We start from the raw sequence: 17,519 nt of genomic DNA, 5'->3' as shown, positions 1-17,519 counted from the left end.
AGGCTAGAGGTAATAGAGACTTGAAAAATGGTATGGCAGCTAGAAACGAAAAGGAGGAAATAGATTCAAGAGATTATGTAGAGATACTATTAAAAGATATTTGTAGGTCAATTGAAAGAGGTCGATAAAGTAGAGGAGCTATCAAAATGACTGACATGTTACGCCAGAGCAATATGAGATCCCAATAACAATAACTGAAATAAAAAAGAAAAGGAAAGTTTTGAGGGTTGAAAAAAATTGAGCACCTATTCACATTTGGAAAACTGGAGCTCGAATTAATAGGTACTGCTTTCCTTCTCCAACTCCACTCTAAGTCTCACACTGAGGGATTGCTTGGCTTCATGCAGGATATGGAATGCATGAGCAAAGCCTCTAGTAGAGTTGGAGCGTTAGCAAGCATAAAACCTCATGCTATCTGGGCCTGAAGAGAGCTTATAGACTGCAGCAGAACGCTCAGATGTGAGAACCAAAAAGCCATGCATCCTGGAGAGGGCTCAGCTTATGGACATCCTTAGGTTACCCTTATTCATCACCTGCTCACACCCAAGAAAGTGAACTTACTGGCTCCCAGTAGCTGAGGGGAAGCTGAGTAGGGAGCTGGAGGCTGGAGGAACCCTTACCTTCACTGCAGGGGAGAGTGGGGAGATGAGGGTCTTTCTTCCAATGCCCAGGTAGCAACCGGACAAATTAAATGCTGGAGATGATCTGTGGGAGCAGAATGCTTCTCTTTAGGGCATCCCAAACTCTGGATCTAAGGTCTGAGAATGAGACAGAAGTTGGCCAAGAAAACTAGGGATCTAGCAAGGATAGGAGAAGAACAGCATCAAGGATATGTAGCTCTCAAAAGAAATAGAACTGCTAGTGGAGACTTCAAACAACTTGAACAAAATTTAATAAGAGAACTTGAGGTTCAAATGCAATATGAAATCTCTCATATTCTTGGAACTAAAAACTCATAACTTTTGAATTTAAAAAAATCAATACATAATTAAAAGAGAAAATAGTCACCGTCGAATTCTGAAATCAGTGTCCTGGAAAATTAAATGGGAAAAAACACCTCTGAATGAAATAGGAACATAGAGAAAATGGGAGGGAAAAGATAAATGATTTCGGAGGACAGATATAGGGCACTTAAGATACAAATATTAGGAGTTCCATAAAAAGAAATAGGAATTAATGGAGAAGACGCAATCATTAGACAAACAACAAAACACAATTTCTCTGTGTTGAAGGAAGATTTGAGCCAGAGATTCAAAGGACTCACTGGGTTCTAGGCATTATTATCAAGAATAAACAACCTAGGCCTCGCTTGAGACTCTTTGAGCTCAAAAGATAAAAAGAAAATCGTATGGATTCCCAGAGAGAAGGAACAAATTGTTTTAAAAAACTAAAAATCGAACTGGCAATCAGACTTCTTGTCTACAGCTCTAGAAAACAATGAAATCTAATTACTCTTGAGAAAAAGAAGGCAATCCAAGAATCCTGCATGCAGCCAAGATACCCTTCACTTCTTTGAGCGAAAGAAAAAAATCTTAGGATGCATAAGAATTCAGAGAAGTAATATCTACATACCATATCTGGGGAGAATATTCAAGAAAACCTCTAACCATAGTTGAATGAGAAAAGATGATGACTGTATATGTATAAGCATGTGCATGTACATGTGTGTGTGTGTATATAATGATAGCATGATGGGGACATGTAATATAAGTGCTAAATATAGGTTCTTGAAATAGAAGTAATATGACCAATGATGCAAATTTTAAGATTTGAGCATGGCATGGGGGTTGGGGAAAGAGGGAAGTAAAAGCATTCTAATGAATAGCTAATCAGTAGAGATCCTGTTTTATTTCTAATTTTGATATTTTGTTCATCACTGATTTTTTTGCATTTAACTTTGATTTTTAAAAATATTGCATTAAATTATCATTTATTTTGATTACCAAGTTTTTTTGGTGCCTCCTAAAGTTTTGCGCCTAAGGCAGGTACCTCACTTACCTTACCCTAGTCCCAGCTCTGCCAGCAAAAATAAGGAAATAGAAGAGAAAACAGCAGAGTCACAAAGTAAGAAGTTTTAAGAAGGACATCAACAGAGGTAGCATAGATAAGGTTAGAGCAGTGTTCATTGGGTCTGGTGTTGGGAAGCTATGGTACCAGTTGCTGTCATCTAGTAGAGGTAAAGTTTAAATGGCAGGTTAGGAAGTAGAGGCCACAGATATAGACAATGATTAAGCTGGGTATTGCTTTTGTAAATGAGAAAGTCAATTGTTTTCAATTCCAATAAGCTTTCGTCCTTGAGGATGACATCATGAAAATTTTCTATGAAGAGAAATCACTTAGAGCATCACCAAAAGCAAATAGCTCCTGTTCGTCTTTGGCTATTGATGCATCTCTGAGATGAATATGGTCTTTAAAAGAAACTTTCTAGCAACTCCATGTCTCCTTTGATGTCCCATAGCCAGGAAAACAACACAGGCTTTCAAAAATCATTGTATCTCATTCTCACATAGGTAGCCATGACTGTGGAAAATGATGCGTTGTCCTTTCTTGTACATCCTTCATTACACATATGCGCTCTGAAGGAATAAAAATAGGGAACTTGAGACTCTCTTTTTTAAGGCCCTCTTCAGACCGCACTCCATTTAGGACCTGCTCTTCCTGTACACACTTTGAGAAGGGTTGCCAAGGAAACCTGAAACAAAGACGACTTTATGCACTCAAAGCAGGAAAATGTATCAGTACCTCAAATCTTTATACATTACTGTGGATTGACAGTCACCTTCCTTTCTCTAGCTGGAGTTTTAAAGAACAGCCTTGAAGCACTTCACTTTTTTTTTTTTTTTAAATCTGGAATATAGTCAATAGGGAGTTTTTCTTCTTATCTTCTGGCTACTTTTCAAGTGTTTTTGCCATTATTTCACAGTTTATTTATTCAAAAGTAAACATTATAATAATAGCAACTCTTCACTTGAAAAAATGAAAGCCTTAAATAAAGAAAATGTAGTTTTCATTCCATATTGACTTCTGTAGCAACACCTATAAGAAATATTGCCGTGGCTTATATGTTAATTTTAGAACTCCTAAAGCTGGTGTGGCTGTCAGTGGAACAGATCTGTTGCTACTTGTCACAGTATATGACCCAATAACCTGCTAACACTTTGAAACCTTTTGTATACAAATTGGCTGGTTGTAGGAGTTAATTGTCATAACTGAGTAAGGGTCATTTTCAACACTGCAAATTTATATATTTGATTTAATCCATTAAATTGTCTTTTGCATCATGTTCTTAGAACAACAAGAATGCACTGTATTAAAGCAAGAGTCTTTGGAGGGAAAAAAATCTGGATAATTGGCTAGGGGCATGGGCAATGCATAGCTCAATAAAAATCAAACAGTTTCTTCATTTGAAAAAAGGGATAGGCTTTATAAGCAAAGGGTGATTGGGTGTTAACCGTCTGGTAAAAATTAAGGAGGAATGAAGGCATATAGAGTCAGAGTGTCTATTTGGGGTTTGGAAAGGATGGTCACTGAAATAGGATCAGAATGTGTGTGTGCGTGTGTGTATGTGTGTGTATATTTTCCAAAAAAACAAATTTAACTTTCTCTATAATCATCTTGTTCTGAAGGGTACCATTTTTTTTTTTTTTTTTACTGTATTTTCCCCAAGGTATTATTTTTGAGAAACCGCACGACCTCCTGGGAAGAGATGAATGTGGTGTTGTGAGAAGCGGAAGGACTTGATACCAGCCACCAGAGTCAGATAGAGGCAGCCCAGAAAGGTAGTGCTTCAGGAGGTGTGGCAGATATCATGTGATAATCATATCCTTGGAGAGTAACAGATCCAGAGCAGTACCTCTTGCCTCACAATGCCCTAGGGTGTGATTATCTTATGATAACCATCTTAAAGATGTCTTTTTTGCTCAATTAACACATATTTCCATGAAAATTAGCTATCAAGATGAGTTACAAAATATAGATATTTAACATGACAGGTTAAAATAGTGCAGATGTCTTCATCCAATTATTGCAATTTGTACTCTGGACAAGGAAAACTACTTGGATGAGTGATTCAACTTGCTAACATTTATAGGTTTTGTAATTGTATATGATTACAAGATTTCTTCATATTGGGCAAACTGTGTATTTTCACTGCCAGAGCTGTCTTTTTGAAAGGCAGACCCAGGCAGGTTTACATGAGTGTCTTTGGCTCACATCAGTTCGTTCTGTTTGGACCTGCCCTTTTATGAGACTTCCCCAGGGATCCCACTACATTTTCTCATCCATTCTGTGGCATGCAATGAGGAGGAGCCAGGTCATTTGCTCTTTGAGCATTTACTGTCAGAGTAAAATACACTTGTCATGAGTGCACAAGGGCTGGGAATATTCTTGAGAATAAATGGGGCAGCAAAATGAGGAAGTTTATGCATTGTAGAAGTCAGTATTGATAAGAATTTCTCCTGGTTCTTGGCAGAATGCTGAAATACCTCTATGGACTGTGAGCTCCTTATCTAAAAGTGAGCAAATTCATCCAGATAATCCCTAACTTTCTTTCCAACTTTAATATTCTGTGCTTCTGAAGTAAAAATACATATGACTCTTGACAGGCATTTTCTAAACTGTGTGTTTAAGGCAGTAGGTCCCAACCAGAAGCGGTGACAGGTGAAAATGTCTGAAGAAATTTTTGTCACACCGAGTGGGAGTGCTACTGCCATCTTATGGTTAGAGGCCAGGGATGCTACTAAATATCCTACAATGCCCAGTACCCTTCCTCCTTCCACGCCCCGCCCCCGCGCCACCTCTTCCCCTGGTCCCAGAAGCAAGGAATTATTCAGCGCAAAATGTCAAATGTTTAAATTGAGAAACCTTGGTCTGGGTCAAGTTCCTTAATATCTCTAATCCTTAGTTTCCTCACCTGCGAAATGATGATAAGACCAACCTAATTGAATTTCTGTCAAGATCCATTGAAGTAATACGTGTAAAGCAGCTAGCACTGCCTGCATGTAATAAAGACTCACTAAGGGTCAGCAATAATCATATCGTTATAATTAATAATGCCGATATTTAAAAAATATATTTCCTATACATTTGGAAGAAAAATTCTTTCAAGTCAATTCTTCAGCGACTATAACCAAGTATTGCCAACAACTTGAGAGACTTCTTGGACCTCTGAAATAATCAATCTATCATAGTGGTTCTCAAGATGTGGTCCCTGGACTTGCAGCATCAACATCACTTGGGAACATGTGAGAAATGCAAATTCTTGAGCCCCATCCTTGATCTATTGAATCAAGAACACTGATGATGAGGCCCAGGAGAACTGTGTTTTAACAAACCTTCTAGGTCATTCTGATGCAAGCTAAAGTTTGAAAACCACTGTTCTAACATAGACCTCAAGAATAATTTTTCAAAGCAGGAACTGGGTCTCATCCTTTTAATTACTCCAAACACCTGGTTGAGTGCCTTGTATGTGGTAGGTACTTGGTAACATGATTGAATGGGATGAAGAGCTAATTCATGAGCAGGACCTGATCCTACAGTTTTGACAGTTGTCCCCACAGCTTGGCATTGACTGATGTTGACAGACACAACTGAGTTACACCCACAGGCCCTAATCTCTCGCTGTCTGCCTGTACCAGGTGTAAGGCAGCATGCCTGTGGGCTAAAGAGGCCACTTGTGCTTACAAGTTGAGACCTGCCGGCACAGCTCAAGTGATCCTACATCTTAGTTAGGGCCAAACAGAGGGAGAGGTTTCATTAGAAATAATTAAACTCAGATGAAACAAACCCAGGAGTTCAACACAATCGTAGCTGTGGCTGTCATCAAATCATTCTTTATTGTTTTTATTGAAGAGATTCTGGAACTCATGGACAAGTGTTTTGGGGATATATGTATGTATATTTGGATTAATGATGTAAATATTTTCTGAGTCTCCTTTTCATTATTCAAAATCGAATCACCTTGAATATATAAATCACATTGTAGAAATATGTAGAAAACATATATATTAATTTGAACCTAAAGTCATCCTCTACTATAGTTGAATGAATTTAGAAAAGTGATTCAGAAAATTAATCATAGTAAGACTTGATAAAACCCTAGAAGTATATGGGTCACCATGTTTAGTGATACATTTTCAAATTATAAACATGGAAAGTAAATACGAGGGAGTCAGCATATTTGGGGGATAGTTTTAAAAAGTATTTGCTACATAAAATATATATTATGTGTCAGTTATAAAACATAACTAAAAACTGGACACCCAAGAGGCCGCCATTACTCTTAAGAAGTGAAATATTACCAGTGTTACTGAGGCTTCTTCCAGGTCCCTTGTTCATTGCAAACCCCTGACTGCTATCCACTTTTCACCTAGGTAACCACTGTCTTGAATTGTACTTGAAAAAATAACTTTGAAATATATATCCATAACATTTTTAGAATTTGCTTGCTTTGAACTTTGTTATAAATTATACCATGCTGTATGTATTTGTCTGTTGTTTACTCTTTTTATTCAGTGTTGCTCACATAGTTGTGAATTTTCTGCTGAATTATAGTCCATTTTATGATGGTATTCCAGTTTATGCATCCTCCTGCACAATTTGGGTTTTTTTTTATTTATTATTATATTTTTGATGGAATAGTATCAATTGGAAAAACTCCTCCGCATGTGAATATACTTCAGCCTCTTCATCTGGAATACAAAGTAATTTGACCAGTTCTTTAGACCATGGAGTCCAAGGTACCTTCTCATCCTTTCCTTCTGATGATATGAGATCTTTACATATGTCTATTTGATCTACTACACTGTGAGTTCTTTGTGGCCAAGAATACCTCTATTTCATTTTTATTTCTCTAGCACCTAAGATGGTGCTTGAGCCGTAGTAGATGCACCGTAGGAATGGCTGTAAGTGACAGAAAGCCAGCTCAAACTAGATTTTTTTTTTTTTTAAGGAATACATTGGTTGATTTACCTGAAAATCTCAGGGGGTGACTCTAAGAAACTTCAGACTCCTGTCATAATAACATCCAGCCCCTAAGAAGAGAGACTCTCTTTGTTGCTCCTGCAGAAGTTCTTGGATCCACTATAATTGACCTGAATTGGTTCATTTGCTCATCTCTCTACCACTGATTGTGGTTCCAGGATATAAAATGCTGTGATTGACTTATGCCCTGGTCACATATTCCACCCTAGGGAACCTATGCAAACTGTCTATACTAAGAGTGGTAATGAAGTGATTCTCACAAAGCAAAGGCAAAGGGCCCAAAAGGGAAGAAATAGATGTAAAAACAATAAATGTCTACTACAATAGATGCTTGATAAATGCTAATTGAATAAAAATAGAGGTGTTAACGTAGAAAAGTAAATAACAAATCACATGAATAGAAATCAATCAAAGGTAATGGGGTATGAGCAAGGGTTTAGTTTATAAGATGATCTAAGGGATATATTAAAATGAAAAGTCTTTTTCTGATGGTAAAAAAGAGAAAAGGGAAGAAGGGAAAACATTATGATTATTTCACCATAAATTCTAGGGCTATGAGTGGAGTGCTTCAGGGATGCTAAAGGTAATGAGGCAATGAAAACGAGTGATCCAGGATGGCAATAGGCATTAGTGGGATCTGGATAGAAGTTATTAGGAAGCCCATGTACTGGGACAAATTTTACTGTCAGCAAGAAAGTGGACTGTGTGTAGGGAGGGAGGCAGAATGCCTCCAATGCCAGTTTGGAATTGACTCATTGAATTCGATTTTCTTGAAGAAAAGAATTTTTTAAAATCAATTTCATGTTCCCTTAATTCTATAGACTACTTTGGGGGATATTGGACCATTCCTCATAGTAAAAAGGCAGAAGATTAAATTATAAGAAATATTTTCTTCTTCAAAGGCAAGCTGCAGAAATTGTAAAAAGAGATACATGCAAGGCATAGATAGTGATCTCTCTAGATACTATTACTCTCATCATTATGATTTGATAATAAACTTAAGTCAGAGAAGAGAAAGCCATCTCTATGTCCTTAAATGTAAAGGGATGTTTCTACAATTTAGTTTTCACAGTTTCAGAGTTTGAACTTGAGACCAAGTTAAGTCATGTATTCAGGGAGGTTATTTATGACTTCTCCATAGTGAAAATTAAAAGTCATGCAAGGCATAGCAACTTAGGGAGAATATTTCTCTTTCTCTTAAAACTATGGAATTTTAGCTAGGTGAAGTGTTTCCACAAGAAATAAGATGATGGTTAAAGAACTGATGCCAATCAAGGCTCAATTACTCCACATGTGATCCTTACACAATGGGATTTCCTAAAGTTTTCTTCTTGGGGTCATTTCTGTTTCTACCCTCTTTCTCAGAAGTCTTATCTATTCTTGTTTCTTCAACTGTTAACTCTATGCCAAAAATTTCAGGTTGTCATCTCCAGATACATAGTTATAAGTGCCAGTAGGATGTCCCCTAGATCCCTTAAACTCAGCATAGCCAAAGGCAAGTTACTCATTTTTACTGCATGAGAGTTTCATATTCTGACTTTCTGGTCTCCTAGACTTGAACCAGAGTCATCAGTTTTAAAACTTCTCCCTGACATGCGATTTATTTAATTTATATCATGAATAAATGAGAGAATGTTTATTTTTTTCATTCCTACTGCCGATTCCATGGCTAAATCTTTTATTGCTTGTGGTCTGCTTTCTGCAGTAGCTTTTCCTCATATCTTGTCTATCTCACCACCAATCTATCCTTTGCATCAAGGTCAGATTAATTCTCTTAAAGTGTAGCTCTAATTTAACCTAGTCCCCAGTTTAAAAGCAAAAAACAAAAAAAAAAAACTTAACTGGCTCCTTACTTCCTGTACAATTTAGAATAAACTCCTGATATTCAGTGCTGTCCACAGTAGACTATCATTTATCCTTCCAGTTCTATTTTTTACTATTCCTCTGTTTATGCTCTTCACTTTAGCCAATTATTTGTCATTCTGTACACATTTTCTTTTAACTATGCCTTTGCTCTATATAGAATGATAATAGCTAACTCTTTTACAAGACTTACTATGTTCCAGGCAATAATCTAAGCACTTTGTGTATAATAATTTAATTATTAAAACTATCTTAAGAGGTATATATTATTACTAGATTCATTTTATAGTAAGGAAAGCAAGACGAATGAATTTAAATGACTTGCCCTAGTCACATAGCTTAATAATAGTAGAACCTGAACTGGAATACATACAGAGTCCATGCTCTTTGTCACTGTGTTTTTTGCTTCTCTTGTCAAATTCCTAGCTGTGCCTCAGTGCCCATCAAATTCACTGTCCATCAGGGCCCATAAAAGTGCTACCTCTTCAATGATGCCTATTTTGGTCTTCACAAATAGTGGTGATTTTCCCCTGCTTTGAACAGCACAGCAATTTGTTTTCTACATTTCTCCCATGATATTTACCATGCATGTAATTTAGTTTCTCTACTATTTTTATTCTTCAACTGGAGGTCATAGTCCTGTGTCTTAAAACATCTATCAAAGAGATGTCCAATATCTAACTAATGTTTATTGGAATTAATTAATGTTTTGAAATCAATAAAAGACTAATTTCCAAGTCCAGAAATCAAGTCAGATAAACTAAAATGTTTAATACACATCAAAAAGATTTTTTAATTATTTGTGATATAGTTATCTGTTTGAGAAAGATAGCCTTTCAATATTACTTTATATTGAATTTCAGTGTATGTTTTGATTTATAATTCCAGACCAGAGTTACTTAGCAGTTCAAAATTATGACTAAAATAACAAGGAGGATTTACTATGGTTTTTGCTAAACTTTGCTAAACTTCGCACCTTTGCATGTACTTTAAATAAAACCTCTTAAAAACCCTTCCAGGAAAAACTCTTGGATTGATTAAGCATTTGACTAGTCCTTTGCTTCAAGGTATCCATTCTTTTGTTTTATAATGCATACCCACACTCTTGTTCATATCTTCTAATAATCCCTTGAAACAAAGTTTTAGAAGGACCCAGGGCAAAAAGTATTTGCATGTGTTTGAATATAACATAGAATATACACAAAGGTTTATAAATTCAGTTTTTACTTTAGGTGTCACCATTAATGTAATGAACTTCTGCAAAACCCATTACTAGTCTGATACTGGGCCCAAGTGTTCATGTTCAATTTAAGCCTTCAGTCTGGGACAAAGCTAAAAAATGGTGAAGAACCAGGAATCAATTTTTCAGAAGAAGATGCCTGATCTCCCCAAAGGGTAAGTTTTCATTCTGTGTGATTTGACCCAATTAGGTCTTCATCCTGTTTCTCCAAGTCTTCCTTGTATTCTCTTATTACAAAAATTAATACTCAGTTGTGGATTTTTTTTCTTGGAACTCTTATACCAGATATCCAGAATGTAAATATGTCTATTTGTCACACCATCTACAGTGAAAGTGGCAAATATTTGGATATTGCCAGAATCAGTGAGGTAACTTCTTCAGTTTTATGTACCACTTTGTGGATCACGAAGTTAGCCTTTAGATGCATGTGAGCAGAGAAGACACACAAAGGTATGATGTAGTCATGCTAACAAGATTGGCACTAACAGTAGCTGAAGTTGAGATTTCTGCATATAAATAAGATGAGAAGCAATCAGGTGGCATCTACTTGAAATCAATTGCTTGAGGCTCTGTGTACCTAGTGGAATTATATTCTTTTATAAATAGATTTTAATTTCTCATTTTTTAATTCCTAGTAGACTGTGTATGTGAATTCTGACTATAGTGGACCAGGAAACATTCATCGTAGAGGGTGAGTTTCCTTCCTGAAGTTGTGTTATTGAACCATAGCTTTAAAATGGAATATTATTTCATTGTCTCTCAGCCAGAGAATTATTTTTGGCTAAAATTGCACCAGTCTCTGGTATTACAGGGAGAAGGAGAAGAGAACTTAAAGATCAAGACCTATAAGAGACAGAATTAAGGAGTAAATTTATGGCCAGGATTAGCTCTTTGTCGAGTAGTCCGCCTGTCCAAGGAAGTAATTCTTTACAATGGAGTCCACAGAGTGCAGTGTTATATCCTCATAATTCTAGGTAAAGGACTCCTCTTGGCTACTAGGTCAGTAGAATCCAATTAGGTCATCAATAGGTGCCAGATGTCATACCTAGTTCAGAATGCCATTTGGTTGTTAGTACGCCATTACAATATTTGAATGCTACAATACTCTATAATGGAGTTTCATGTTATTCTACATTATCAAATTAAATGTGTGAGTTTTGTTACTTAACTTTATTAGTTAATTTTTATAGATATATAATATGATAATATAATAATGTTAATGCCTATCTTTCCTAAAGAGGTATTTGAGTATACATAAAATTTTAATTATAAATAATAATGCTTCCTAGAAATAATGATTCCATTTCATTCAAGTCAATTTAGCACATATCTATTGAGTTCTGACTAAGTGCTAGATAATGTATTAAGTAGAGTCTGTGATTCTGAGCAAGCAAGATGTAGTCTCTGCCATCAGTAACTTTGCAATAAGAGAGAGGGAGACATTTATAAAATACAAAACTGGTGCTCAAGGAATTTTTTTTTTTACCAATGTTTATAATTGATTTAAATATCCATTAGTTTCTGAACCCCTTGGCAGAGGAAAGGGTTTTAGTCATCATGGTAGCAAATATAAGATTTAGTACATGGCAGGTTCTCAATCACTGTTTGCCAAATGAAAGAATGAATACATGTCAGTTTACTACCCAGTGGGCATATTTAGCCTCAGTCATTATATTTGTAAAACCAAAAGTTGTCATATCTTTGTGAATCCTGGTACTTTTTATAGAAAAATAAACACAATAGTTATTATTTATTTGGTGTTCATCCAGTCTCAGGCACTATGCTAATAGCTTTACACATATAGTCTTACTTAATCTTCACAATAACCCTGAAGGGCAGATGTTATTTTAAGGATGCTAAAGATTAGTGAAGTCCAGTAGCTTGTCTAAGATCCTATAGCTAATAAATGGAATATTTAAGATTTAAATTTAGAGTTCTCTAACTCCAAAGCCTGTTCTCTTGACCGCCACAAAGAACGGTGGTTAAGACTCTTTTAAAAGGCAAATAACTTTGACAAAACAGTCTATTTTGTTTTCAGACTTTTACTTCTATAATAAAAAAGTTACTAAAAATAATGTTGTATTTTAGTCAGTGGTACAAAATAGTATTGGTGTTGACAGAGACTCTCTACCCATCTGGTCAAACAGGATAGGCTGTGGTCTCATTTCCACAGTGCTGGACAGGAGTGTTAAATTTAAGTGGGGGGCAGAGGAGTTGTAATGGAGGTACTGAGCCCAGGCACATTTGCTGAAGAGCAGAGCTCGTTGTGGGCGTTCTGGTTTGTATGGAGATATGAGATCTCTGTCAGTATAATCAAGACACTTGTTTTTGTATTTCTCCCGGTCTTGCCATACCTTTTCTTCTTGCCGTACCTCTTCAAGTGATGGCTCCCTCTGCATTAATGTAGGGCTCTGGAGGAGCTGGTATGGCCTAGAAATTTTGTGGGGGTGGTGTTGGCAGTTGGGGGAGGAAGGATGGATGCTCATCATAGTGCTGTTTTTTTCCTAATACACTTGCATCTTTAGCATCATTAAAAGAAGCCCACCAAGACATTGTAGGACTGTGTGTGTGAAACATGTGGTCACACCTCAAGACTTGTCCTTGGAGCAGAACTTTAAGGCAATAAATAGCCGTATTAGCAGCATTCTCTACTTTCTTTCATAATAGAGTGTCTTCAACTTGAGTTAATATGGTTTAATAAAAAAATATTCCAAAGGCAAGAGGCTTTGGTTTCTAGGACTTTACCACTAACTGATCAATAACCTTGGATTAGTCACTGCACCTCTGTAGTGCTATTTCTTCATCTGTGACATGTGAGAATTGGATTAGATGATTTCTAAAATTCCTCATGTCCATTAGAAAGATAAACAGCATGTGGAAACAAACTTGACTTAAAGCAGTGTTAAGTGGCTTTGCCTCTGTATTAGCTGTGTAGATTTGGGCAATCACTACACAAACAGACACACACAATATTGGAATATGCATCCTACTCTATCTACATTATAGAGTTGTTGTTATAATCAAATTGATATAATATTTATCAAAGTAGTTCATACTGTGAAGTGCTTCAAAAAATCAAGATGCTATTAAAATTTTTCATTTATTCTCCTAACCACACATACATATTATTTGTGTAACTGGAATGTGATGTTAGATAGGATTCGAGAAGCTGAAATTCAACCATTCTCACTTTATCATACGTTCGTTTTAAAACAAGTTCATGTACATATTAAGTCGCCAAGCAACCCCCCTGACAAATAGTGAAATACCACTCCTATGCACCATAAGGCACAATAAATCCAAGCAAAGTCTGATGAAAAGAGATTTAAAGAATTGAGAATTTAATACTGGTCTTCTATTTAGCTGTTTACATGTGTAAAATGATCTTAAATAAAGTGTGCCTTTTCTTTGGAAATCATAAAATAATGTCTATTTTTTATATAAGACATGCATTCAAAATTAAAGCTTGCATTTTAATTTTTATGATTTTAGTTAGGATGACAAGCAAATTCATCGATGGGCATGTTATATTAACTGAATATTGCTTGCATGCTATAACTTGGATTGGAAGAAGAGTCTTAGGAGGAAATAAATATCTTTAGTGCTTGCCTTGTAAATCTAAATTATTCAGTGGGTGCAAAGTCACACTCGACTTCTCTCTAACCCTTATTATTCTGCTTAAACTGACTTTACAAATAACATGTAAAATTTGAGTTAAATATGATTTTTATGCATGCAAAGAAGTTGAAAACATTGAGGACTCTATCTTGAGCTAAATCAGAATGGCCAAGTTTGAGCAGGCAGATTTCTCTGGAGGCGACCATAATGATTACCGCCTGGTGGGGGAAGCAGAGAAAGCCCAGGAGGCTTGGGAAAACCAGTGGAAAGGTAACTAGTTCCTAAGCCAGGAGGGCCAAAAGTAGAGAGGTTAGAGGAACCAGAGTCTGGGGAAAGGTATCACCAAAAATTTCTCAAATCAAGATGAACTGGGTCCTATAAATCAAGATGGAAGCAAGGAAGAAGGACAGAAGAGGAAGTGAAAAAATGATTTCGCTGAATCTAGAGGCCAGTGGCAGTGGCTCAGAACTCCCTGGCTGACACTACCAAACCTAAATGGCCTTTTCCCAGTAGATTTGGTATCTCAGACATAGATTTTTCAGCTAAAGCCATATCTCCCACTTCCCTTCCTTCCATTTTCTTCAGTTAATCCTTAAGTACCAGACACTGTATTGGGCCATAAGAGAAATAAGATCTAACCTCTACCATTGAGGAGTTTATAGATTTTTTGTTATTGGTGAGAGAAAAAAAGGAAATAGTGGAATGTAGTAGAAATACTCTTCAGTAATGATGCATTACTTCATCGATTCATTCATACTAAGCACTGGGGAAGCAATGGGTCTCTAATCTAGTAGGCAGACAGATATTGATAATATTACTCAAAGAAATTTGACATTAGATACTTAATACTGTGAAGGAAAAGTATGCAGCTGTATAAACAAGTCAGAGATATTGGATCTAGGTTAATGAATTAGAGAAAGCTTTTCAGGAAAAGCGATGTTGACATTTCTTAATTTATGCAAGTATTCAACATAAATCCACATTTTGATAATTGCTCTGTAAATTATAGTGCTATAAGACAGTAGTGTAGATTATGGTAAATGGAAGTAAATACTTATTAAAGGCATCTAGGAATTAATTTTGAGAATAATGTTTTCAATTAATATAACATTTTAAAAATAATTACATTAAATTAAAAGTTTTTTCTTATGATAGAGATAATGAAATGTTGGAAAGCAAGTAGCCTGTTTAATGTCAAAGGAAAACATTGTGTGATTTCTGAAAAAAATTAAAAAACACCATTAACAGAGAATTCTAAAAAAATTTGAAATAAAAAGGAAAATATAAAAGAAAAAGACGGCTACTTGAATTAAAAATGTCACATCTGCTTAAAAACATTACATAAGCTTGTCCATAGATCTAAAGTTATGAATTTTATCATTGGAAGGGATTTTACAGTTATACCTTAAATCTCCTCAATTTACAAATGGTAAAACTGAAGGGCCAAGATTTTAACTGACATGTTTCTAGCAATAACACAAATATAAAAATATTTCAAGAGAAATTAATTGGTGACTCATTTAAAAATATATGTCTAACTTAGGAAATAATCTTCATGTTTTATAATATACAAAAATGCTTAGAGGTCGAGTCTGAATTCTAGTTCTGCATTAAAAATAAATGGACTTAGTTTTAAATAAAATTTTCTTTTATCTAGTTTGGAAATTAAAAATCTTTACATTAATCATAATGCGGAATCATCAATTGTACATATAAGGGAGGATAGGAGTTGATTTCTTCAACAATATTTGGTAGATATATATGAGAAAAATCTTTATATATTTTAGGAGGGATAAACAATTATCTCTGCATAAAGTGTTGCATTTTCTAAAGCACTTCTCATATTTACTCACATGGTTTTTACAGAGAGGTAATAGGAGCCAGGGACAGTATCATCAGTTTGCAAAAATGTGATGTTTAGAATAGGCGCAAGAGTTAAGGGGTTACCAGAGGATAGGGGATAGGGGAGGAGAGGGGTGGTAGATGGGGTTAAGGGGGTTAAATATAGGAGGGAAGGGGAGGGTAAAGTAGGTAAAAGGGATCATATATATGGTAGCTGAAGGGAACTGGACTTTGGGTGGTAAACACACTATAGAGTATACAGATGTCAAATTATAATGTACACCTGAAAATTATATAATTGTATTAACTAATATCACCCCAATAAACTTAATAAAAACTGGAAAAAAAAAGAAAAAGAAATTAAAGGCATTACGATTGTAAAGGAATTAAAAAAAAAGAGTTAAGGGACATCGAGGACTGTATTATGAGAATCACTATAGTATACTTCTCCCCACAACTCAATGTAAACTACTGTTACAGCTCTATGGGTATGGTAGAATTTGGAATGCTAACAGGTTTTTAAAGACTATATAAAGTGAACAATGTTTAGTCATAAACATGAAGATTTGATATCAAGATCTCAAAAATATGTATCGTGACCAGAATATTTAGTGTCTAAGAAAACACTGGAGACCAATAGCTGACCTCATACTTAATCGTGAAATATTGAATGCTTTCTCCCAAGATCAAGAATAAGATAAAGACATCTGTTCTCATTACCTCTATTCGACATTGTACAAGAGAGTCTAGCCAGGGCAATTAGGCAAGAAAATGAAATACAAAGCATCTAGACTGGAAAGGAAAAAATAAAACAATCTCTGTTTGCAGATGGTATGATTTGCATATGGATGATCTCAAGGAATTCACTGAAAACTGTTAGTCTTAATAAACAAGCTCAATAAGTTTTCAGGATACTAGATCAATATACAAAAATCAATTGTATTTCTATATACTTATAATAAATATCCTGAAAATGAAGTTAAGAAAACAATTTCATTCATAACATCAAAAAAGAAAAATAATTTTAACAAAATAAATGCAAAATTCTGAAAACCTCAAAACATTGTTAAAGAAAACCAAAAAATAAATGGGAAGATATCCCATGTTCATAGATTTGAAGATTTACTATTAAGATGACAATACTTTCTAAATTGATTTACAGGTTCAGTGCAGTCCTTATTGAAATCTCAGTTAACTTCTTTGCAGAAATTGACAGATTGATCCTAAAATTCATATGAAAATTCAAGGAACCTAGAATAGCCAAATGCTCTTGAAATAGAGATCAGAGTTATAGGATTCACATTTCTCAATTTCCAAACTTACTATAAAGCTACAGTAATCAAGATAGTGTGATACTGGTAAGGATAGACCTATAAATCAACAGAATAGACTTAAAAATCCAGAGAAAACACATTTTATGGTCAATTTGTTTTTGACATGGGCATCAAAACAACTTAACAAGGGAAAGAATAGTCTTCTCAACAAGTGATGTTGGAACGATAACTGGATATCCACATGCAAGAGAATAAAGTTGGATCCCTAACTTCATATAAAAAAGTTAACTCAAAATAGACCGAAGACCTAAGTGTAAGAACTAAAACTATAAAAGTCTTAGAAGAAAATAGGTGTAAATCTTTGTGACCTTGGTTTTGGCATTGGTCTCTTAGATATGACGCCAAAAGCACAGGCAACCAAAGAGAAAAATAGATAAATTGGACTTCATCAAAGTTAATAACTTTCCTGCTTTAAAAAGCAACATCAAGAAAGTGAAAAGACAGACCAATGATTGGGAGAAAATATTTACAAATCATATCTGCTAAAGGATTTGTAGCTACAATATATAAGGCATTTTTATAGCTCAATGACAAAAGACAACCCAATTAAAAAACAGGCAGAGGACCTGAATGGACATTTCTCTGAGAAGATATACAAATGGCCAATAAGCACATGGAAAGATTCTGAACATCATTAGTCA

Source organism: Pteropus alecto, unplaced genomic scaffold (assembly GCF_000325575.1).
Source record: "Pteropus alecto unplaced genomic scaffold, ASM32557v1 scaffold171, whole genome shotgun sequence".
In the NCBI taxonomy this organism is placed as follows: domain Eukaryota; kingdom Metazoa; phylum Chordata; class Mammalia; order Chiroptera; family Pteropodidae; genus Pteropus; species Pteropus alecto.
The sequence above is the reverse complement of the archived record's forward strand: the minus strand, read 5'-3'. Positions refer to the sequence as shown.